This window comes from Papio anubis, chromosome 7, assembly GCF_008728515.1.
Source record: "Papio anubis isolate 15944 chromosome 7, Panubis1.0, whole genome shotgun sequence".
In the NCBI taxonomy this organism is placed as follows: Eukaryota; Metazoa; Chordata; class Mammalia; order Primates; family Cercopithecidae; genus Papio; species Papio anubis.
The window spans coordinates 74,313,622-74,339,299 of NC_044982.1; the positions used below are offsets into that span (position 1 = coordinate 74,313,622).

General features: G+C 41.0%; 1 protein-coding gene, 1 non-coding gene and 1 pseudogene across 4 annotated transcripts in view; 1 reads left to right on the forward strand and 2 right to left on the reverse strand.

Moving 5' to 3' along the window:
• AKAP6 (A-kinase anchoring protein 6) overlaps positions 1 to 23,006 on the reverse strand; it is a 643,647-nt gene extending 620,641 nt beyond the window's left edge. For 2 of the 3 annotated variants that reach the window (XM_021941105.2, XM_021941106.2), the window contains exon 1: positions 22,855 to 23,006. The gene's annotated coding sequence lies outside the window, so the exon portion shown is untranslated. The remainder of the gene's footprint in view (positions 1 to 22,854) is intronic. The other variant, XM_021941109.2, reaches the window with a different exon arrangement.
• Positions 23,007 to 23,290: 284 nt separating this feature from the next.
• LOC116276005 lies at positions 23,291 to 23,395 on the forward strand. The gene has a single exon (XR_004185467.1). It is a non-coding gene; the product is annotated as a U6 spliceosomal RNA (small nuclear RNA).
• Positions 23,396 to 24,349: 954 nt separating this feature from the next.
• LOC116275999 lies at positions 24,350 to 24,450 on the reverse strand (annotated as a pseudogene).
• Between the last annotated feature and the right edge of the window lie 1,228 nt (positions 24,451 to 25,678).

Consider the following 25,678-nt stretch of genomic DNA (forward strand, 5'->3'; position numbering starts at 1 on the left):
AAAAGTCTCCCCTTCCTCCTGACTGACTGAGGGGAGGGGCACATACTTGGGTGACTAGAGATGGGGTTTGTGCAGGGACACTGCATGTCCATGCACACTTAGCCCTTTATGACACCTCTTTGCCTACCAAATTCGTGGCTTTCCTACATAAATACATGAAATATTATCTCAAGTTTCTTAACACCCAGACCTAAAAAAGAGGGAGTCGACTTTCCAAATAGAGAAAGTGGCCATAATACATTTTTGCAAGTATCTTATGTACTTGGAAACTCATTTGAAGTTCCCTAATGCTGCACTATCTTCATTTGTTCATAATGGCCAATCTCTCACCATCTCCATCAGTGAAGCAGAAATTTGTATTGCTCTCAAACACAACACAAATAGAATTCCCAGCAACCAGAGTTTTATCTAGAAACAGTAATGAAACATAATAATCCCCAGCTGACAAGAAGCCCAATGACTATTAATAGAGAGAAACAATATGAAAGTGTCAAATAGGGTAGAAAGCAAGCTACAGCTGGGTTGAAACACTAAATTATTAGGAATAGAATGTAGAATCAAGTGGCAAATTGTCCTCCATCTTATTTTCTTTGCTTTTTGTTAGTCCTGATTGATCCCCATCCAGTTCAGGATGGGACACATACTAGCCTAATTTGATTTGGGAGCCAGCAATCCAGATTGTCAGATGCTCCTGTTAAGGCAGGTCCCAGGCCCCAGTCTGGCTAAGTGTTCCTGGGTCTGAGATACCTTTCCTAACATCCATTGCAAAGTCGGGTTGTGTGTATATATTAGCAACAGCAGTAAGCACGACAGTGAAAAGATTAGGTGTGGCACCAATTCCATGTTTTACCTGCATCTTTAGAGTAGTGAAGATTCTGCACCCAGGGTAACAAAAAAAAACCCCACAGAACTGCACACGGAGTGACTTTCATATTCTCCAGACTTTCTGGCAAGGCCTTATTGCTCAAAGGATATTTGGGTGGTTAACACTCAAGTGGTTATACTACATTCCATCTAAGAACCTTTCAGTGAGTCTTTCAATATGAGGAAGCATCAAATAAAGGAACTACTGATTTACAGACCAAAGATATTTACTGAGTTTAGAAACATTCAATTATCTTCTCTGTGGAAAACAATGTACTTAGCCCCCGTGTGAAGAAGAGCTTTAAAGATGACAGAGACACAAGAACACTCCCTCAAGGAACCTTACAAAGGAAAGAAACAGGCATTAACACCAAGAGAAAACAAGAGAGGAACAGAGTCCAGATGTCAGGGGCTGTGATTGCTGAAAGAGAACCAAATTTGGAACTTGCCATATCATCAACACCTTTTACATATTTTTCATTCCTCTAGAGTAAAACCTTATCTCTCCTTACCTGCCAAGAAGAGAAACTACAATAAACAGAAATATGTGCCTTGGGGAATATTTGTCTGTACTCTTTTGCTATTCCCTGGACAGAGACCTGGAGGCCTATTTTCAAATTAAGTTGGTTATGATGTGTGTGAAAGATATGGTTAGTAAGACAAACTAGGCAACAGATCAAAAAGATAAGAAAGACCCACTAAGGCAAGATTGTGATCCATCTGCCAGCAGTTACCTGAGTTCTACAGTAGGGCTAGGAAGGACATGTACCTATTGATCCAAGAAGATGGCACCATAACTGTGTGCCCCAAGGCTCTGTCAGTATTTTACACCCTGGGGAGACAGTAATTGTGGTCCTGGCAGGAAAGCCTGTGAAACCAACTGCAGAGCTTCCCAGTACACTAGATTTGAAAATAAGAGGCTTTGCTGATAAGACAAGTGGAGCATTGAAAGTAACCTGGGATACTGAAAATCCTCTGCCATACCCAATTCAGCTTGATTGTAATTTTTGACTCCAGGCCTATCTCTGAAAGATGTTAAACACAAAAAGAAAAAAAAAAAAGTCTGAAAAAAAAAAAAAAAAACACAGCTTATTCCATTTGGGGGACAGAATTTGAGACATGTAACAGATGGAATGGGGAAGGGCAAAGGGATTAATAAGATTCACTACAGGATTAGGCTTTCGTTTGATTAAAACCAGCCTATGCAGGGCAGAGGCAGAACAAAATCACACGGCTCTGACTCATCATGCTTCAGCGTGTGCAGCCACCACCAGGGGGCAAGACCAGGTGGAAGTCATATATGCACAAGCACTGCTAAGAAGAACCATAATTGGTGGACTCGGCTCTGAAGGTTTTGCCTTACTTTTCCATGTTATGAAAGTCTAGGCTGAAGAAAGAATAGTTCATATGGTACTAACACAGAAGCTGTCAGCTTTACATTCGCAGTGCCTAATGCTGTGCCAGATGCATCTGTGCTTGAATAACTGTTTTTGAATGAGTAAAGGTCTAACCTCTCAGTTATGTCCATGAGGTCTGGGAGGATGTATAGGTATAGTCTGTGACTAAATGTTGGGATCTGACAGTCGCATAACTTTGTATCAGCACAATCAGTAATGCCCCCTTTCATGTGCAAAAGTGTGTCAGGTTTTGACCGCTCCGAAAAATTAGTGATAATAAAGAGAGGGAAGAAAAGAGAAAACCTATCTTTCTACAAACAAATAAATGAAAAAATAGCTTGAGTAAGGTGGGTAAGGAGATAGAGTTTCAGCCCTGTGAATTTTTCTTACTACCAGAAAAAAAATATTGAGTATGTGCTTGCTTTTTTAAGCAAGCAGTCTGATTTATTCCTGGGACTTCTATCTATTTCCATTTATTTAGATTACAGTTTACACCAGCAGGATTCAAGAACAATTCTGTTTTGTTCAAGACAAATCATCATTCACTCTGGGAAGCCCAAAGTCATCACAAAAATAAAGAGAAGTAGCAGGAAAAAGGAATGTTAATAAGAACTGGATCCACTAATGGGTTGGAATATTTATATTTTTTACCTTTTATATTTTATATAAATTTTTTTCAACCTTAATCTCGGACATCAAATAGGAGTTTATTATCTGGTGTGTAAACCTCTTGTGAGCTTCTGGTATGACTGCTAACAAGAAAATAATATTTTCTTTCTTAAGAAAACAAAGCACAAGACTCTTTTGGCCATATCAGATGCAGGACTGAATTAGAAACCTTGAAAAAATAAATTCAATTTCACATAATATGGCATAAAGTTAGACTCTAAAGATATGGTTTGGAATTCTATTCTGTCTATTCCCATGTGGCCTTGGACAAATCTCTTGGAGCCTCAGTTTCTCATCTGCACAATTAGGGAGTTGTTTGCTAAAGCTCCATCCATCATTGAAGCTCTATAAGTCTATGACTTGATCATTTGGTCAGTAAGAATTAATTTCTCCCATTAGCCTTTTGGAGAAGATGGTTCACTTCCATTCCCTATGCCCACATGCTACTAGTCATCTTCTAGCACTCTAAAAATAAATAGCCCATGGAGGGGGCATGGAAGCTCATGACTGTAATCCCAGCACTTTGGGAGGCTGAGGCAGGCAGATGGCTTAAGCCCAGGAGTTCGAGACCAGCCTGGGCAACATGGCAAAACCCCGGCTCTACAAAAAATACAAAAATCAGCCAGGCGTGGTGGTATGCGTCTGTAGTCCCAGGTACTCAGGAGGCTGAGTTGGGAGGATTCCCTGAGCCTGGGAGTCAGAGGTTGTAGTGAGCCAAGATGGCACCACTGCACTCCAGCCGGGGCAACAAAGTGAGACTGTCTCCAAAAACATATAAAAATAGCCCCTGAGATCTCTATGCTCTCTCAATGCCCTCATTGAGTTCCCTGAATCTGATGCTTTGGATTACACAGTTCCATCAGAGTGACTTCTAGTAAATGAAAACTCACCATGGCTGGCTATACCTTGGCTATGAGCTATCCAAGCGCAGCAAAATATTTCAGATCAAAGATTCCATCTGTCTTGAGCTAGAAAATAGAGTCTGAATAACCAAGTTTACTACAAATTGGCCAGCACAGGTCCACTACTGAGAAATAAATTGCTCAGCCTTCCATGTCTTCCAAAGTACGTTCAGTGGATTCAACAACACAGCAATCTCAACCCCTCTCCTCCTCAGCAAAGAATGTTATTCATTCCACTTACCTGGAAAGGTATCAACATTCCCTGACTTACTACTTACATCCATTGATTCAAATCTGACTCTTAGATGTGTTTATTTAAAAGAGCCTAAGCAAAGCCTAAGTTATTCATTTTCCATTAGTGAGAGTATATCTTCCAGGATCTTCTCTAGTGACCTTTGTCAACCTGGTTTAAAAATGGTGGTCATGATTTGCTAGTAGCCTCTGTTCCTGTGAGGTGGAAACACTTTTAAACAGTCAGTCCCCCCTGGCGGAGCCCGACTTTAAACACCTGATTTTAAACATCACTTGGAGATTTTCTGAAAGATCCTTCATAGCACTACTTCTTGGAATTGTAGGGACTGTGAAATATGATGATGTATTTAAAGCGCACAAAGCCTGCATTACAGGAACTCTGTTCCCCCCTCCCCCCGCTGTAAGGATTGGAAAATTACCTTAGAAGAGGTAGATTGCAGAAGTTCTTTTGATGATGGTGGGGAAGGATTACTGTGAGTAGGTGGTAAAACGGTGGGGGCAGGAAAGAAGGAATTGAGGCTTATGTAGAAAAGTATAAACGAATAAGAACAGATATCAAATAAATCATGAACACAATGTGGGAAAGTTCCCAGACTCTAGGTTTTCAACATCTCAAATGGCACACTCATGAAAACTTTACTTTCTGGTGGGACTCAAATTCCATCCTCATTACAGAATCTGTAATTTACCTACAAACTTCCCCTTTCTGCTCTCTAAATGTAGCGGTCATAAGAACACACTCTTTGCTCCTTAGTTTTTATGCATAATTTCTCCATCTCCCCCACAGTACCAACAGCATTCACATCTCTACATTTGATTTCTGTAGTCTAAGTGGAAACAGATACCTGAGATTCTATTTTACAGGTAATTTGGTAAATTCCATAATGTCAGGGCCCATACCCATCTAATTCTCCAGGAATTGTATCCACCACTGCCCTCCTGCATTCAATAGCCCATGTTTGATATTTTCTTTATGGTAATCATGGGAGCCATATATAGACTACAGCATTTGCTCTGTGACTAGCTGAAAACAGCTTCCCACTCAGAAATTGTCCTACTCTAAACATCAGTGCTTTCCCCCATCCCTCATCCTGCTGATAAAATCTTTTTAGCCAAATAAAATGCTTCCCAAAAGATAAGTTCATCAAAAGCCTTCACAACTCTAAACATTAGTCTTGCTAGGCTGACTCCCCCTTCCCCCACCCCAGTTATATAAGGTAGATAATTTGTGGTCCCTCAATCTTATATCCTTGTCCCTACAAACTGGTTTCAAGGACAGTGGCTGGTACAAGATATTCTTGAACTGAGACTCCCAACTCAAATCTACCAACCACTACCCGAAACCCTTGGCTTGATTAAATTTGTTCCCAGTGTCTTTTCCTTGATTTTCTTTCTCTAGCTTCCTCTGTCCTCATAATTACTGTTTCCTCTTGATTGCAAATAAGCCTTTCCTTCCTTATGCCATCTCCTAAACCTCCCTGAAGGAATTCTCTGGTGAGTTCTGGCAATTACAAAAAGTAGCAAGGGGCCAGGTGCAGTGGCTTACACCTGTAATCCCAGCACTTTGGGAGGCAGAGGCTGGTGGATCAGGAGGTCAAGAGATTGAGACCATCCTGGCCAACAGGGTGAAACTCCGTCTCTACCAAAAATACAAAAATTAGCTGGGTGTGTTGGCACATGCCTGTAATCCCAGCTACTCGGGAGGCTGAGGCAGGAGAATTGCTTGAACCTAGGAGGCAGAGGTTGCAGTGAGTCGAAATCGCGCCACTGCACTCCAGCCTGACGACAGCTAGACCGTCTCAAAAAAAAAAAAAGTAGCAAGGATGCTAAAGACCAGTTTTTAAAAAATGAAAGTAAGTGTACATTTGGTTCTGGAAACCACATACTTTTATACTATCTTAGTCACTAGCAGAGAAGGGTCCCTTGACAAGGAATCAGGCTGTAATATTACTTAATACTTAGTATCAAGGCAGGACTGCAAGGTGATATTCACCATGACTTTCCTTGTACCCAAGGGCTGGATTTCTAGCAACTCCTTCCCTGGGGCCAAAGTCTAATACTTTTATGGCCAGAAGAAGTTATATAACAAGTCAGAGGAGATGAAGGCAGGAATTAGATCCAGGTCCAAAGTGTCAGCGGCACTGTGCACAAAAAAAAACTGACTCCTGGAGGGAATAAAGGTCAAAGCTGATCTGACTACTTGGCAGTTTGAGGATGTCATTAGTTGGATAAAATGTCTGAAGTCTGGCCGGGCGTGGCAGCTCACGCCTGTAATCCCAGCACTTTGGGAGGCCGAGGTGGACGGATCACCTAAGGTCAGGAGTTCGAGACCAGCCTGACCAACATGGAGAAACCCCGTCTCTACTAAAAATACAAAAATTAGCTGGGCATGGTGGCAGATGCCTGAAATCCCAGCTACTCGGGAGGCTGAGGCAGGAGAATCGCTTGAACCCGGGAGGTAGCGGTTGCGGCGCACTCCAGTCTCGGCAACAAGAGCACGACTCCATCTCAAAAAAAAAAAAGGCTGAAGTCTAACCCATCCAAAAGAGGTAGCTGGCACCTCATCTGCCAGCTCTATACTGAAATAAGAAAGGAAGCCCAGCTTCTGATGCTTCTTCCAGCAGTCAGTAGGGTGGCTTGACAACACGGTGCCAGACCCTAATCATCCCTTCACCATACCCCAGTAGGAAAGTATCCCTAGTACAGGGTCCAGCAACACTCTGTCTCTAAGGGTAACAAACAAGAGGTTTACAGGTTATATTAACTGAGGTGAAGGGAGACCTGGAAAGAGGCAGCAGATGTGTCCTTGGATGGATGGCCACACTTGTCTAATTGATGTCTTTGCGTCAATTATAAGGCTGTCATTCTGGGCCAGGCGCAGTGGCTCACACCTGTAATCCGAGCACTTTGGAAGGCCAAGCCAGGCAGATCGCCTGAGCTCAGGAGTTCAAGACCAGCCTGGGCAACACAATGAAACCCCATCTCTACCAAAATATAAAAAGTTAGCCAGGCATGGCAGCATGCGCCTGTAGTCCCAGCAACTGGAGAGGGTGAAGCAGGCAGAGGTTGCAGTGAGCCGAGATCGCACCACTGCACTCCAGCCTGGGCAACGAGCAAGATTCCGTCTCCATAGAAAAAAAAAAAAACCCTCACTCTGGATGGACACAGCACCACAGGTACACAGTTTGGATGGAGCACTAACTGGATTTTAGCCCCCATGGCTTTCTATACTCGGGAACATTGCACAACACACAGCCACACAGTGCTGCCCCATTCCATAGTTCAGTTCAGAACCAGAAATAAATTAGGTTCAAGGCAGTGTTGAAAAAGACAGTAGGTCTTATGTCTGGGTCACCCCAACCCAAAAGCAGCCTTCTCACATTCTTCTTCAGACTCCTCTGGGGCATTAGTCTGTACCATGTGAGCTAAAAGAAGAGGGTGTTAGGAGGAGCAAGAGTGGAGGGGACACGGTGGCCCTGCCAGGACTCACACTCAAGCCAGCCATGTCCTAACCATACTTTGATACAGCTACTGAGGCCCAATACACACCCATCATCAGCTCAGTCACCACCATCTGTCCCTGAAGAAAATTATGGAACAACTCTTGCTTGCTTATTCTGGGGTATATTTGGGGATTCAACAATTATACATGAAAAATCAGGCTGAGTGGCATGGTCACCAATAAAAAACAAATAGGGAAAGGCACGCAAACAGGATCTAATGGATTCTAGAAGAAGAGGAATGGGACTATACCCATCCCATCACTACTACAAACACAAAGAACAGATAAAATGTAAAAAGATATTTAAAAGGTATGCTCTAAAGCAAGCTAATGATCTCTTTGGACCCAACTGATTTCAGCTCTTCAGGATTCATGGGAATTCCACACACGGTATGTACCCTGAGCCAAGCTCACTATGAGAAATCAGGACTAGACCAGTGTCTCCCATCCATCCCACCAGTGACTTAAGAGCTACTACAGCTGCTGCCTGATGTTAAGCCTCCTGTGAAGCTGCAAACAAAGGGAGACAGAAGGAAACTGTCACAGTCCTGAAATTAAATTAACTTGTCCTGAGCAAGCTGCCACAAATGCAGGGACTGGACTTGTGACCTATTCAGTCCCCACTACCCATAAAATACCTGGTTCTGAGCTGACATTCCAAGGGGACTAAGGGAGAGACAACCATTCAGGAAGGAATGAGTGAGGAAAGAGGGAAAGAGGGACACTCTCTGAATGAAGACAACCAATAAATGTCAACCAACACAGCAAATGCAATGGAAATAATAATCTAAAAAGGGTATATATATATTTTTAGGATCTTCACAGAGATAGTGGAAGGAATAACATTCATTTAAAAGATGAAATGAAAACATGCACAAATGAAATTAGAAAAAGGTAAACAAAAAATATGATAAATGAAAAATACAGAAACTGAAAAGCTTAATGAATGAGATCACCTCTAGTCTGTACACTCTCAAAAAAAGATTAGGAAATTGAAAAACTATGCTGAGAGTACACTACTGAGAAGCAGAAAAAATTATGAATGGGCAGTTAAGAGACATGGAGAATATACAAATACACTTCAAAATATAATCAACTGCAGAAAAACAGAGTTGGAATTGGGAGAGCGGCAGTATTCAAAGGATTCGTGGCTAATAATTTGCAAGAACTGAAAATACACAAGAAACCACCTTTCGAAATGCATTCTATAAAGGAAGGTGAATCAATAAAAATAAATCCACAACCATAGTGTGTTGTCAAACTACAAAACCTTGTAAAAACTACTAGAGAAAAGACAAATTCCTATGAAGGAGTGACAATTAGACTGACAACGGATTTTTCATCAGTCGCAATCAATGCCAAAAGAAAATGGAGTATAGCTCCCACATACTGAGAGAAAATAATTATCTACCTTGAATTCTATATGTAGCTATTTAGTCATAATAGACAAAGAGAGTTTACCACTCACAGACTCTCACTGAAAAAAAAAAAAAAAAAAAAAAACATTTAAAAACTGAAGAATGCACTTCAGGAAGAAATAATCCAGAGGACAATGAGCAGAGAAACTGACAAAAATATAATAGTGGTATATTTAATTCTTAACCATAAAAATAACTATTTTGTGGGGTTTTGGTGGGTTTTATTTAAAGGTAAAATAAAACCCTAGACAACAAGAAGAAGAAAGATATGTGGAGTATCTGTGCAGGGGGAGGGGAGGAATCAATAGATTATTTTCTTATCTATAGGAGAAGAGATGTACTGAATAAATACAGGCCTTATAGACATTTCAAAAATGAATTGTGTGTTAAAACTGTAAGGACAACTACTAAAACAAGAAAAATACATCATATATATTCCAAGGCAACAAAGGGAATAAGAGGAATAGAGAACAAAGGGGAATAGAGAAACAAAGGGAAATAGAGAAAAAAAAAAATCCCACAGAAGGGAGAAAAGAAAAAAGGCAGCAAGGAAAAAGGGTGATTGTGGCAGAAGTGCCCAGATGTCTGCCAAAGGTATGTGTTCCTCTACCACCTGAGGAAGTGTCGCTGAGAAGTGGCTACCACAGTAACTTTATTTCCTAGGTCCCTCTTGCATCTAGGTGGGACCAGGTGACTAGCTCTCATCTATGAAATGTGAAAGATGACATAAATGACTTCCAAGCTAATGTGGTTAAAGAAGCAGGTGTGTCTACTCCACTGCCTCTTTCCCTTTCTATGGTGATTATGCAACCTACACATTGGGAGTAACAGAGCCACTAGATGGAAGGAAGGAGCCTGGGTTCCTGAATGACTGCAAGGGGCAGACTATCCATCCTATTTGTGACACTGATTGGATTTCACATTATAAAACATAACATATATTTTATATAAAACATAACTTTTATATAAAATATAACTGTTTTTATATAAAATTCTATATAAAATATAACTGTTTTGTATTTTATATAAAATATAACTGTTTTGCATTTTATACTATATAAAGTATAATTATTTATAAACTATTTTATATATATAAACATATAAACATTATAATATATATAAACATTAAATATAATTATTTTATCATGTAAAATCTAAACTTCAATGTGCTGAGCCACTGAGGTCTCCAGATTAATCTGTAACCTCAGCCAACACTGCCTTAAGTAATATAAATGGTAAACAGAAAACACAAAATAAGCCAAATATATCAACAATCACAAAAATGTAAATAGATTAAGGCAGGGGTTGGCAAACAATAGCTGGCAGAACAAATCTAGCCATGCCTATTTATTCATGTGGCCTGAGGCTGCTTTTGAGTAGCTGTAACAGATACTATATGACCTGCAGAACCTAAAATATTTACGGCTGACAGAAAAAAGTTGCCAACCCCCAGATTAAATCTACATATTTTTAAATGGAATGAAATTGGTTTAATTTTTAAGATCCGAATAATGCTATTTATGACAAACATAATTTTGAAAATCACACCAAAGACTGGAAAATAAACAGAAGGATAAAGATATTCCAAGCAAATATTAACCAAAAGGAAACATACTTAGCAATATTAATATAAAAGTTAACCACCACAACTGCATTAATATGGATAAATAAGTAAACTACATAAAAATAAAAACATATACCCACAAAATATAACAAACTTATAAGTGCCTCATTACATAAAGCAAAAATAAGAGTTACAATGAAAATTTTTTCTGAACTATAAATAAAGAGGCAAATTTTACCACAAATCTTTCAGAAACTGATAAACCAATAAATGTTGGTTAAAGAAGCAGCAGTTAAAAGATTTGAAAGCTGTGAAAAAACAGGTGAGGGTTTCAGAAGCACCTGAGGGACTTACTCAAATAACACATACCCTGCCACCTTACCCAGAGAGAAGAAAAGGGGGAGATCCTTTGAGAACAACTGATTCAGTATATCTCTTTGATTGTGGAAGAGGGGTATACCTTAAGGGATGCTATTGTCTTAGTATGATTTGTGCTACTATAAGAAAATACCTAAGACTGAGTAATCTGTAAAGAAGATAAATTTATTCTGTCACCGTTCTGGAGGCTGGAAAGTCTAAGATCAAGGCATCAGCAGGTTCAGTTGTCTGGTACGGTCTTGTCTCTGCTTCCAAGATGGCACCTTGAGTGTTGTGTCCTCACATGGCATAACATTAAGCCCTCCTTGTAGCCTTTTTATAAAGGCACTAATCCCATTCGCAAGGGATGGAGTCCTCATGACCTAATCACCTCTTAAAGGTCTCACCTCTTAACAGCATCACATTAGCCATTAAGTTTCAACATTTGAATTTTGGAAGGGACACATTCAAACCATAGCAGCTACGACTGAAAAACTAAAAAAAAGGTTAGGAACTGTCTTTCTCCAGGTGGGAAACAGCAGACAATCTCTTTACCAAGTATTTAAATAGTTTCCAACACGAGCTTCTCCATGGCTACCGGGGATATAAAAGGACTGGAATAAGAAGAACAAAACATCTGTTATAACAGTGATCAGGTATCTCTCCTGAATTTCTGGATAATTGTTCCTAAAATTCAAAATGGGTAAAAGCTTTGTCTTACTATTATAGATTCAGTTTAACTAAGAACGGCTCAGAACAGGAAATTTTTTTAAGTTGTTCAAGACAATCTATATATTGACTTAAAATGTCGGCCATCCAGCTTTAGAGAAATTTTATCAATAGACAATATATTAAAAGGTACTCCATTCCCTTTAAAAGTTCAAGGTGTGGCCAGGTGCAGTGGCTCATGCCTGTAATCCCAACACTTTGGGAGGCCGAGGCAGGCAGATCACGAGGTCAGAAGATCGAGACCATCCTGGCTAACATGGTGAAACCCTGTCTCTACTAAAAATACAAAAATTTAGCGGGGCGTGGTGGCGGGTACCTATAGTCCCAGCTACTCAGGAGGCTGAGGCAGGAGAATGGTGTGAACCCGGGAGGCAGAGCTTGCAGCGAACCAAGATGGTGCCACTGCACTCCAGCCCAGGCAACAGAACGAGGAAAAAAAATTCAAGGTCTGTCTGGCCAACATGGTGAAACCCTGTCTCTACTAAAAATACAAAAATTAGCTGAGTGTGGTGGCAGCTGCAGGAAGCTGAAGCAGAAGAATCGCTTGAACCCGGGAGGTGAAGGTTGCAGTGAACCAAGATCGCGCCACTGCACTCCCGCCTGGGCAACAAGAGTGAGACTCTGTCTCAAAAAAAAAAAAAGTTCAAGGTCAAAAGTTCATTGAGCAAAAGAAATCTAATTTAGTCTAAGGAAACCCCCAAAGTGCAGTTTAACTCTATGACAAAATAGAAGAATGTAAGGTCCTCCTCTAATCACCATCAGTCCATTTGGTTTCCCTTCCCATAAGCAACTCTAGCCGTTGCTTATGGGAAAGGATTTACAATAATGTAGTCAATGTAGCAAAATCTCCTTTACCAAAGTAAGTTCTATGACCACTGAAATTTCTAATGAATATATTTTGAGAATATATCATCAAAAGCAAGAGTAAAGAAATTGTGTGTAAATAATGGACGGTAGGCAATATTTTGGAGTAATGAGGAGTGCAGTTGATAGAAAACAAAATTATAATGTGGAAGGCAGAGAATCACTACTGTTTCTTAAATAGATGAGTGACATGGTGAAATGGTGTTTGTACAAACAACAGACAATTATGCACAAAAGGGATTACAGGAAGAGGAGAGAAGCTAGAAGACTTCTGTTTCGGTGTTTTTTTGGGTTTTTTCTTAATTTTTTTTTTTTTTTTTTTTTGAGACACAGTCTCACTCTGTCACCTAGGCTGGAGTGCAGTGGCACGTTCTCAACTCACTGCAACCCCTGCCTCCCAGGTTCAAGCAATTCTTACGCCTCAGCCTCTTGAGTAGGTGAGATTATACAAGTGTGTGTCATCAAGCCTGACTAATTTTTTGTATTTTAGTAGAGATGGGATTTCACCATGCTGCCCAGGCTAGTCTCCAACTCCTGAGCTCAGGCAATCTGCCCACCTCCGCCTCCCAAAGTGCTAGAATCCACAGGCATGAGCCACCATGCCCAGCCTTAAAGCTAGAAGACTTTTGGATAGTTCAGGTATTAGGCAGTGTGGGTGGGGGTTTAGAGCTCCAAGAGAATGAGATGTAATGTAAATGAAGCCTGGAGAGGAGGAACCAAGTAGACTTTGTGAATAACTGGATGAGAGAGGAGGAAGAGGCAGGAGAAGAAAGGAGGAAGGCAGAATGGAGGAGGAAGAAGATGACTAAATTTTCAAAACTTTGTCCGGGCAAGGTGACAGGGAAAAGAAACCTGTATTGACTTGTGGAAGGTTAGTTAGTTTTAGGTTCCTCGAATGTAAGATAAAAGGAAAAAAAAAAAAAAAAGCAAATACTAAAAACTGGGCCAGCAATTGGAGAACACAGTGATTTACAAAGGGTAGCTAGCCCACAGAGCCCTGCATCAGAATCCCCTGGGTTCCTGTTCAAATCCAGATTCCAGGGCTCCTCTCCAAACCTACTAAATCACAGTTCCCAGTGTTGGGACCCAGGAATCTGGATCGTATGAGTTCACAGAAGGGATATACTGAGCACACTGGAGTGTATCCCCTATTGAACCAGAGATGCACATATGCACACTCTGTATACCAAATCCCAAGTGGCTAAGCTTACCCAAGATTATTGAAGTGGAAGCAGGATCCAAGCACTAAGGCTGGGGGTCTCAGTGGTTATGGGTTATGGATAGAGTAGCCAATGAAGGATACAGAAAACAAGAAGTTTATAAACTTAGCATGAACCAGTATTACACATTATCACAGGAATGAGGACATTTCTAGTGGAAGCATTATTGGATAGTTGAATGTTGGTTATTCCCCCTGCCCCCGAAGTACTAGGTGATTATACTGGAACCTTAACAGCTGACTAAGAACACAGTTTGAGCTTGCTGATACTCACCCTAGACAATAACAAGGATCAATTAGCTAATAGTAGGTACAAGTAGTAAAACATTTAAGTCTTAATTTCCTCAAAGAGATAGTAGATCTTACCTCTCTCATTTTCATCATGTATTTAACAAACAAGACCCAAATGTACAAAATTTTTGTGTTAAAAAAATTAAGAAACATGTGAAACAGATAATACCTAATATTCTAAGCTTTGGTGGGGTGGGGAGTGGGGAGTGGGGGGTGGGGGGAGAAGGTGACTGGCCCTAAGTTTGCTTTTCCTTAAAGTTACACCATTTCCTTTCCATGGTTGTTGTTTTTAACTGGTCATAATTTACAAGATAACAGCTGACTACTGGGTTGTATTCCTCAGCTTAAGAATTGTAGGCAAGTGCTCTTCAGGATATAGTGAAGGTCTCTGATGCAAATACCCAAATGTTCTTGAATTAATGAATTATAAAAACCTGGCCGGGCATGGTGGCTCACACCTGTCATACCAGCACTTTGGGAGGCCAACGTGGGCAGATCATGAGGTCAAGAGATTAAGACCATCCTGGCCAGCACAGTGAAACCCCGTCTCTACTAAAAATACAAAAATTAGCTGGGCATGGTGACGTGTGCCTGTAATTCCAGCTACTTGGAAGGCTGAAGCAGAAGAATCGCTTGAACCTGGGAGGCAGAGGTTGCAGTGAGCCGAGATAGTGCCACTGTACTCCAACCTAGCGACAGAGCAACACTCCATCTCAAAAAAAAAAAAAAATTTAAATTAAACATAAAGATAAATTTTTAAAAATCCAATCACCGCAAACCTTAAAATTGAAAAGTTTCTCACCGCAACAACAGCAATTTACACACCTGCCATGCTTTGCAATGTACAAGGCACTTTCCCAAGCATTTCTCACAGATCTTTCTGTCAACCCTAAAAGGCAAGCAGGGTAGTTATTATCCCCGTTTCACAAGAGAATGTGGGTTGTCCAAGGGCTGGGACTGGGGTTGGAACTCTGACCATCAGACCAAAATATCAGTTCCATGACACCCAAAACACACAATAAATTAAAAAGAGATTTTTTTTCACTCTTTAAAAATAATCGGACAGGAAGATTTAATTAATAAATGTTTTACTTGCAGTTTACTGCTTGCCCTGCAGACAACAGGGCAGCCTCAGTTTTTTTGGTAGATTGAAACTTAGACTTTCTGGGAAACAAAAACCTTCATGAGCTGTGTGAATGAACAGAGTTGGGGGAAGTGAAATCACAGCATCAATAAAGAGATGTGAAATATAAAGGCTTTACGCACCTTGGGTCCTAGCATGAGAAATTAACTCCTACCCATCTTTACAACCCAGGAATATACAGAGCCATTCCTAGAAGCAGTGAGGCTGGCCCATAGAGGCGATCGTATATGAGGGCCTGAACAGCCTCCAGGGGAGGAAGTGAGTGGAGGCTCATAATAGGAGTCCAAGGGTGTCTGTCACTCAGACCCACTGTTCTAGAATGATTCAGGTTAAACCTAGCTAGAGTAGAAGTGGCTAAGATTAAAAAGTTAATTACAGGCTGGGTGTGGTGGCTCAAACCTGTAATCCCAGCACTTTGGGAGGCTGAGGCAGGTGGATCACGAGGTCAGGAGATGGAGACCATCCTGGCTAACATGGTGAAACCCCGTCTCTACTAAAAATTTAAAAAAAAAATTAGCCGGGCGTGGTGGCAGGCGCCTGTAGTCCCAGTTACTCAGGAGGCTGAGGCAGGAGAATGGCGTGAACCCAGGAGGCAGAGCTTGCAGTGAGCCAAGATCACACCACTGCACTCCAGCCTGGGCGACAGAGCAAGACTCTGTCTCAAAAAAAAAAAAAAAAAGTTAATGACAAAGAATTATCTCATTAATAGCTTCCTGAAGAGCAGCATGAGAAGACACCACAGTGTAGAAGTTATTTCTGAAATCGCCCCCATGTGAGAAGAGCCTGTCTTACCATGAAGTAAGTGAGGTAGAGTCATGGAAAGATATTGTTACCGTTGTGTGACTTTATTATACATTAATTCATTCAGAAAGTACTGAAGTCAGACTTTGTGGCAGGCATTGTTGTAGACAGTTGGAATACAGCAATAAACGGAACAGATGAAGTCTTGCTCTTTGGAAATTATTCTAGTTGGGGAAGACAGAAAGCAAGCAAATAAATAAGTATGTGATGGAAAGAGCTGCCACGAAAAAAGTAGAGCAGGATAAAGGGAATGTGATCTGGCAAAATATAAGTTGTGTTTCTGCTTTAAATCTATTTTGATAAATCATTGAAAATACATTTGAATAATCTTAGTAGTTGTGAATGTTGAGGATCATTTCATAATGATAATAGAATCAATTCATCAAGAAGACACAGCAATCTTAAATATGTATGTAACAGGAAAACTTCAAAATACATGAAGAAAAAAATGTCAGAACTGAAAGGTCAGATTGAGAACTCTGCAATTACAGCTGGAAATTTAAACAGTCCTCTCTGAATAACTGATGAAAGATATACAGAAAATTGGTAAGGATATGCATGATTTGAACATTATCAACTAAGTTGGCTAAATAACCCATGTGACAAAGAAAAATTTTTAAAACTACAAACACAGTACAATAAAATTTGTATGATTCAGCTAAAGTAGTGCCTAGAAAGAAATGTGTGGCTTTAAATGTTTGTATTAGGAAAGAAAAAAAGGTATAAAATTAAATCTAAACTTCTACCATAAGAAACTGGGGAAAGAAGAGGTAATTAAACCAAGAGTAAACAAAAGGGAGGAAATAATAAAGAGTAGAAATCAACAGAAAATGTACAATTCTATTTTGGGTTTCCAAAAAACCCAAAAACTGGTTTTTCAAAAAATGTCATAAAACTGAAAAATTTCTAGCCAGATGGATCAACAAAATAAGAGAGAAATTGCAAAGTACCAACATCAGCAATGAAAGAGACCACACTACAAATACTACAAAGATTAAAAGAAAATAAGGTAATATGAAAAATTTCATGCTGCCACTTTAGGACAAAACTACTGTTTTCCTTAAAAAAAACAGAAGCACATACAGAGTTATATTTCTTTGAAATAGCGGTTTCTAAGTGTAGTCAATCATATAACTATCACTTTTAACCAAAGTAACTTCTATTTTGCAGAGAAAAGTTGGGGGCTGGATAATTGTGAACTGTCACAACTCAGCATTTTATCAGATTAGCAGAGCTTGTCAATATGCATAACACAACTTTCTACAGTGGCTAACATTGCCAATACAACTCCTTAAAGTGGCAAACATAAACACATTACTTAATATGACCCAGAGAGATAGCCTGTCTATAGCATATAAACATAAAAAGCAGAAGCTATAATTATGCTTAATAACTAATATTTTAGTTGTTACTTAGAAATTATCTAGTTATGCACTGATTTTTCCATTAATTAGCCCAATTTAAAACTGATCCAAGACTTTAATTTACCTAGATCTTGGAAACTTATCTTCCATCTGACATGCTACAGACCAATGACTAACAAAAAGAAGTTCACCAAAACAAGTATGCAACTTGGTCAAACACAAATTTACACTTTTCATAAGCAAGCATTAAGAAGAAGCAATGTAAGCTTATTTGATCAGTAAACCTGCATACACTTAGAAAAACATACCCAGGCACAATAAAAATGTACACTTGTATTATATACAACACTGATAAATCAAAGAAGACACAGCTATTTTTACTAAACCAAATTAATACAACAGTCTAGTTTACCAGAGATGTGCCTAAATTATGTGAATTTGAATTCTTAAAATGTTCCTAAGCTGGTTGCTTTTGGAATACTTTTTAAATGTAGCACATTGAAATTTTTAGAAATTCCATTTATTATTTTCTGGGAGTTATTGGCACACTATGCTTACGTAAGCATTTATTCATCTTTTCAACCAGCAGTCCCCAACCTTTTTGGCACCAGGGACTGGTTTCCTGGAAGACAAATTTTCCCTGGGGTTGGTGGGGTAGATGGTTTGGGGATGAAACTGTTCCACCTCAGATCATCAGGCATTAGATTCCCATAAGGAGGGTGCAACCTAGATCCCTCACAAGCGCAGTTCACAATAGGGTTTGTACGCCTATGAGAATCTAATGCAGCTGCCAATCTGCCAGGAGGCAGAGCTCAGGTTACAATGCTCACCTGCCCTCTGCTCACTTCCTGCTGTGCGTCCAGGTTCCAAACAGGTCACAGATGGGTACCAGTCCATTGCCTGGGGGTTGGGGACCTTTGTCTTAAATCAATCAGAACCAAACTCCTTTAATGCAGGAGATTTCATAATCTAAGTTGTTAACACCCTCTAGATTTAGGAAAGCATTACACATTCATATAATGAGAGGGAAAGACTTTTCTGAATTACAAATATGCAGACATAGAGTTTATAGCTTTAATTCTAAAATTTCACTCATGGATCAAGAATAAACACAGAAGCACAAAAACAAAATTACCAATTCAGATATCAAAGAGCTGTTCCTCTTCCTGGTGGGCACAATATTCTTAATTGATTTAAGCCCAAAATGGACAAAAGGCATATAAACAAGACTAATAAACTAGTTTCTCTATAGTCTCTCACCCAACAGAGACTAGATCTCTATAAATATTAATCCATTCACAGAGCTTACTAAATGATTAGACCATGACCCAAAATTCCCAATTATTGTTTCCACCCAGTACAGCAGATGCACTGGCTGGAAGCAAAACAAAGACAAACCACAAACTTTATTAATAGAAAAAAATATTAAAATTAGAAAAACGGAGTCACCAAAGTTCCATTGTGATTTGGCAGCCAAGAAAAAAATGTATTTGGGCTTTAAGCAGCCCACAGGCTAGCCTGGTAAAACGTATATCTGGTTTTGTTAGATGAATCCAATAGACAGCTCATTGGAAGATCTCTAACTTTTAAAAACACAATTTTTTTAAAAAGTGGATAAAATCATGCCTCTCATACAGATAAAAAAATGAACACATGTTAAAGATTTTATTTATTATGAATCAATGCAGAAACATAGCAGATGTCACAACTAGTTCAAAAGAGAAATTTAAAAATTACGTGTAATAAAGGAAGGTTGAATGTGCAAATGGAAGCAAAACTGGGTTCCTCCACAGTGGTGAAGAGAAGTCAATTGAACTTCCAGTCAGGAGAGAATTTGCACAGCTATAAACAGAAAGTATTAACTGCCATGAGTTATCTACAATCTACAGAGTTGTAAAATAGCTTCCATAGAATGGGAATCAGATTTTGTTTTTTCCAAACAATTCAGTTTTCTACCTGGGCACAAGTTTTTTCCCATACAAATAACATCTATTTGTAAATAACATTTTTCTGAAATGTTATTTCAGAAAAGAGGATGAGTGTATATAGAGTTAAATTTATAGTAATTACAATAAATTAAGAAGTTCCTCTCTGACGTGTTTTTTTCCCTACCAAAAAAACAGAACATGAGGTTTATCTTCTACACATTAGGGAACTGGTTGCCGTGAAAGGGCTCCAAGCACCAAAATATCTCACATCAGCTTCACCAGAGTGACTTTCTCATTTCATTAAAAGTAGCCATTACAATACAGATAGGTCATATGGGTGATATGCCAGATGGTCCTCTGAATACATTGGCATAGGTCAATCCTCTGGAAACTGTAAGAAGTTGGGTCTGGGAATCTATCACTAAGAAAGCTTGAGAAATACTGTTCTAGTATATTTTAGTTTGTGGAGTTAGTTAGCAGAGCCCTGAAGAAATAAAGCCCAGACTGGTGTGTCTTTAAATATCCTTGCCATTGTAAGTGGGACATTTAGGAGGAGTCTTGGGGAGCCAGTGGGTGCATTATGAGGGAAGTATGGCCATAAAAGGAAGCCAGTAGCAAAGAAAGCGGCCTGGTGGTGAACTTGAAACAAGCTTCACCTGATGTAGTGTGTCTGATGGAAAAGAAAGAAGAGAGAAAAGAAAGAAGGGTGCTGACAAGCCCAAAGAAGATCTTACAAAGGCTGAGAGCTCACAGGAGGCGTGGAGAGAAAGAGAGAAGCAGAGAGAGAATGCAAAAAGATATCTCACAGACACTCTGGCAATTAAATCAGAATCTCTTGACAGGCACAGTGGTGTGCACCTGAAAACCCAGCTACTTGAGAGGCTGAGGCAGGAGGATCACTTGAACCCAGGAGTTCCAGAGCAGCCTAAGCAACATAGTGAAGACCCTGTCTAAAAACAACAAAAACAGCAAAGCCAGAATCTCCAGGGGAGGACTCAGTCACTTGTATTTTTAAAAGCTCTTGTGATTGCAACCTGCCGACCGGTTTGAACCTTTGTTCCCCACCTGGAGTTCACCAATTTCACACCAGGTGACGCTGGTCATTGATGCTGTGGTTCTAAATGACTCATCTGTTCCTTGCTAAAGAGGATGTGAGGATTTAGGATGAGTTTCTTCTTCTTTTTAATTAGAGCAAAATTCCTGAAGAGGAAATGACCTGTGGTTTTTTACTTTCAATTGTATCACATCACTGAATGTGCCCTTTCTGTGAGTAAAAAGAAAAAGAATAAGGTCAGCTTTCTACATAGTGTGTGCTGTTTTGTTGTTGCAGTCAAATGAGCAGAACTCAGAAACATAATTGTAAAATGGCAGGCTTTATCTTCTTCTTTGTAGTTTACTGCAAATAGTATGACCTCGTAATACTACAAGTGGTGCAGTAAAAAGCAATGAATTTGGCATAAGAAGACGGTAGGACCAGTGGCCAATCTTGCCCAGGGAGGTCACTACACTTATATCAGCCTCAGTTTCCTCTTCCAAAAAATAAGATACATCTCTTTGGATCTAAAATGTCATTGATTGCGAAATGCACCATAGTTTTACATGTCACAAAGAAAAGGTAGTTGTTTTATTTCAGTTAATGTAAATAATGAAAATTATGTTTATTGATGAGTTCAAATGTTCCAGAATATAAAAATAAAACATTTGTCTCATTGAAAAAATCCTTTAATTTCTTAAAGCCAATTTGTTAATAATGCCTGTTAAGCAAGACTCATGGTGAGGGTGGGGGGCCAGAGCGCGGTGACTCACGCCTGTAATCCCAGCACCTTGGGAAGCCGAGACGGATAGATCACCTGAGGTCAGGAGTTCGAGACCAGCCTGGCCAACATGGTGAAACCCCGTCTCTACTAAAAATACATAGACGGGGTATGGTGGCACAGGCCTGTAGTCCCAGCTACTTGGGAAGATGAGGCACGAGAATCACTTGAACCTGGGAAGTGGAGGTTGAAGTGAGCCGAGATCGCACCACTGCACTCCAGCCTGGTTGACAGAGTGAGGCTCCTGTCTCAAAAAAAAACTCATCCTTCTCAAATGAGTCAAATCATACAAAACATTATTTACTTAAATAGCCACCTACCTCATAAATTTCCTATAAAGATTTGATAAAGAACACTATTTCCTCCTAAAAAAAAAGTGATTGGAAATTCATATATACTTAACCGCGGGTACTAATACTAGAGTTGTTTTTGTCAAAATGCAAATACGGGATCTTAAATAGTTTTGAGTTTAGTAGAAGCCAATAGGGTTTTAATGTTGCAAGTGTGCAGTGTGAAGACATGCTGAACTCAAAAATGTTTAAGATCTCCTATTTGCATTTGGCAAAAACAACTTTAATCTAGCCTAAGAAAAGTAATTTCCTAGAACAAGTAACCCAACAACTATGGAAAGCACCTGGTCATAGGATCAAATGATCCAGAGACTCAAGTGGTATCAACACTCTTTCCTAATTTATTTCCCTGATCTTATTATTCTCTCAATCTCTTCCAGGGGATACAGAACTTAGCCACCATAGGCCATGGGGTTATATCCTTATAACTCACAAGTAAACTTATAACTCACAAACTCACAATGTTTGTTTATAAACATTGGTTAATGGGTACAAAGCTACAATTAAAGAAGAGGGAAAAAATTCTGATATTCTATTGCACAGTAGGGTGAAGACGGTTAACAGTAAAATTTTGTATACCACAAAATAACTAGAAGAGAGGCTACTGAATGTTCTCACCACAGAGAAAGGATAAATGCATGAGACGGTGGATACATTACCCTGGTTGGATCGTTATACAACATAGATATGTATCGAAACATCAAATTGCACCCCGTAAATATGTACAATTACAATGTGTCCTCAAAACAAAACAAAAAGCAAGCAAACCACCAGACCAGACCTTCTACTTGGATATTGTTCATGGGTGTATCCTAAAACCATTAAAGGAAAGATTTCTGGGAAACTTTATAGTGTGAGGGGTCAGACGGCTGACCACCTGCACCCACAGGTCAGGGGTAGGCATCACTCACACCGGGACAGCCAGCAGATACACGACTCTCGCTGAGGTGCAGTAAGCACACACCCTACCACTGTGTTTGAAGCCGTGCGGGCTTCAAAACAAAACACAACACAACTGAACCAGAATCGAAAGAGTCCATCACCCCTAACTAAATTTTCAAGAAACATGGAGGCTAGAGAAACAAGTTAAACGACACCATCCGTAAGTAATGGGCCAAATCCCAAGATCTGTGACATTCCACAGGGCAAATATCCCTCAGTATATGAATGACATGAAGAAAAACGAGGCGAGGGCAATTAGAGGACAACAGAGACCCAGGGTCGTAGCAACCGAATACAATGTGGGACCTTGTTTGAATTTCTATGACAATTCGACTGTAATAAGGAATTTCTGAAATAAGGAAATTTGAAAGTAGACTGAATATTAGGTGCCATTAAGGAATTAACTTTTCTAGGTGTGATAATGGTAGGTTAATTACTTTAAAAAAAAAATTACTCGTCAGAGGAAGTTTATGATGAAACGACCTGTTCTAAAGGTGTCGCGCCGACCCCGGGCCGGCCCTCTTGGTGCCGCAGGAGCCTGGTTATCAGGGTGTCTCCAGCTCGCCTGGGCGCTGGACCCCGCCGCGCGGTCCGAGGCGGCCGCAGCGTTAGTAGCTCCCGGCATGCTCCGCGGGCTGAGCTCCGCAGCAAGAGAACTCAAAGCCCCGGGCCTGGGTCCCACGCGGGGCCCCTTACCCAAGGTGCCCCGGGCGCTCATTTGCATGTCCCACCCAACAGGTAAACCTACAGGTCAGTCGCGGTCAGAGCACCAAACGTACGAGCCTTGTGATGCGGTTCCATTGCATGAAATTCTCCTAAAGGCCCCAAGATGAACGGGAAAGCGCGCGGTTCGCTCACCGTAACTATAACAGGTGGGAGACTCCCGTGCCTTATAAGGCCTGTGGACGGAGGCAATAGCGTGCTCGCTTCGGCAGCACATATACTAAAATTGGAACGATACAGAGAAGATTAGCATGGCCCCCAGGCAAGGGATGACACGCACCCGTGAAGGTTCCATATTTTGCGCGGTTTACGAAGGTTGCCGGACAAGACACGGTGGTGTTTGTAGAGACTGTTCAAGACCTCTCTGGATCTGCATTTTCCTGCTCGCGGACTTAGCCTAGTGGATATCTACGACGCTGTCTGGGCCTTCATCTTCAAAGCGCCCAGTCACGTTACTATTAAGTTACCCAGGTGATCCTCCTATCTGCATCCAAACAATACCGGAGCAAAATATGCTTCTTCAGGCCAAAGCAATGAACATTCCTCCTAATCGAATTTCCCATCACAGAATCTGTCCGATTTATGTAAACCGACCTTTCCAAGTACTGGATACATGAAAACAGAAGACTCGTGAAAACAGATCCAGAATGGCCTTGCTACTTGTGGCCAGTATTCAAATGGGTCCTGGAGCTCTTGAATCTATAGGCAAAGGCCAACATTGATCTCCAATAATACCAGTCCTTAGTAGCATTCCTTTCCTTTGTGCAGCTCGCAGTCTAAGAGAAAAAGGGTGTAAGCACTCAGGTCTAAAATGATGGAGAATGGCACAAAGTAGGCGCCAGAAATGAGCACTAACGTTTCCTTCCTTTAGTAGATTTATTAGTTTAGAAAAGATTTAGTAAGGAGTCATTGAACAATTCATATGCCAGGTGGTCTTCTACAACAAACAAGTCAGCCTGAGTTTGTGTTGTTTGGGGAGATAAGACCGTAAGTCTATTTCAGAATGAAAAGTTCAATGAAGAAGGCACAAGGTGACCTTTCTCCATTTCCAAAATGCGTATTAACGATACATTTTCTCCGCACAATGACATTCCACGGGTGATTCTGTTTGTTCCATTTCTTAGATCTCTTCTATATTAAATTTTAGCTGAAACTACACTTTGGCTATTGGTGCTTGGCAATTTATTTTTGCTTAGATTCACTATTTCTTTCAAAGGGTTAGCAGGATACTTTGAATGATTATTTGAAGACTACGCAAAATATGGAACGCTTCACGAATTTGCGTGTCATCCTTGCGCAGGGGCCATGCTAATCTTCTGTATCGTTCCACTTTAGTATATGTGCTGCTGAATATACGCATGTTTCCGTCCACAGTAAGGCCCCATACGCCTTATCTCCCGCACCCGCCATAGCCACGCGGTTTTGAACCCCGTCCATCCTAAAATTTTGGTGAGCAAAACTTCACGCAAACGGAAACCCAATCACGCCCGGCACGCCTGGTGCCTGACCGCTTAATTCCATCCGCAGGCTCACCTGCCGGGGTGGGACATGTAAATGAGCGCCCGGGGCACCTGGTAAGGGCCCGCGGGGACCCAGGCGGGCCCAGCCTTGAGTCTACCTCTGCTGCGGAGCCCAGCGCGCGGAGCATGCTGGGAGCCTGGCAGTCCGTGCGGCAGCAGTGAGCGCGGCACCCGCGGACCGCGCCGGCCCGAGCTGCCTGGGCGTCCCCGGCCTCCTGGGAGCTGGGGAGGCGGTTGGCCCGCTAGGTCACTAGGTCCAGCAGGGGTCCTCGCCAAAACATAGAAATTTTCACCGATATTTCGCCAGTGACACTGGGGCCTTGTGCCAACAGACTTTGCCGAAGTGAGCCCAGAGTTCAACTCTTTGGGAGAGTCCTTACAACGACTCGACCACTCAGTTTTGGAGCGGTCGGCACCACGTTCTAAGCTGCCGTGGACTACACTGGCATCTGCGTGACTGTCTCCTGCCGGTGTGCATAGGCGCCCGTCGGGTCGGGAGCTGAGGACTTGGACAGGGCGGCCACACCGCTCTAGTACAGCAGCTCCTCCGTCCATTCTGCGCAGGGGCCTCTGGGGTCAGGGACGGAGGAGCCCGGGCGAGTAGCCACGCCCCTTCACAGGTGTCTTCCCTCGACCGCTACTTTCGCCCCTGGCAGCCAAACACAGGAACGCTGAAAAACAGGCTGAGAGGTGAATTTGAGGAATTACATCGTTCCCTTAGAGTTGAACTGGAGAAGCATTCTTGTACGTCCTTATACCTCCCGGCACTCTAATCCTAACACTGTTAGAATACAAACGTACAGGACAGACCTACTGTCAAGAAATACTCTGTTAGTGTTAAATATTCTCATTTTTAACTACAGCAAAAATCATACTGTTCAAGTCATATCCCTGAGCGTTGTGAGATGAGGGCCAAAGATCAAAGCCTCTGGTATTTATTTGGTTACAGTATTTCATATATTGAAGTAAGTGAAGGGCAAATGTTTGCCTGTGTTGCGTTAAAACGGCACCTTGAATGAGGACTATGGCACATTTACCAATAACTGGAGTTTTGCTGCTTTTTC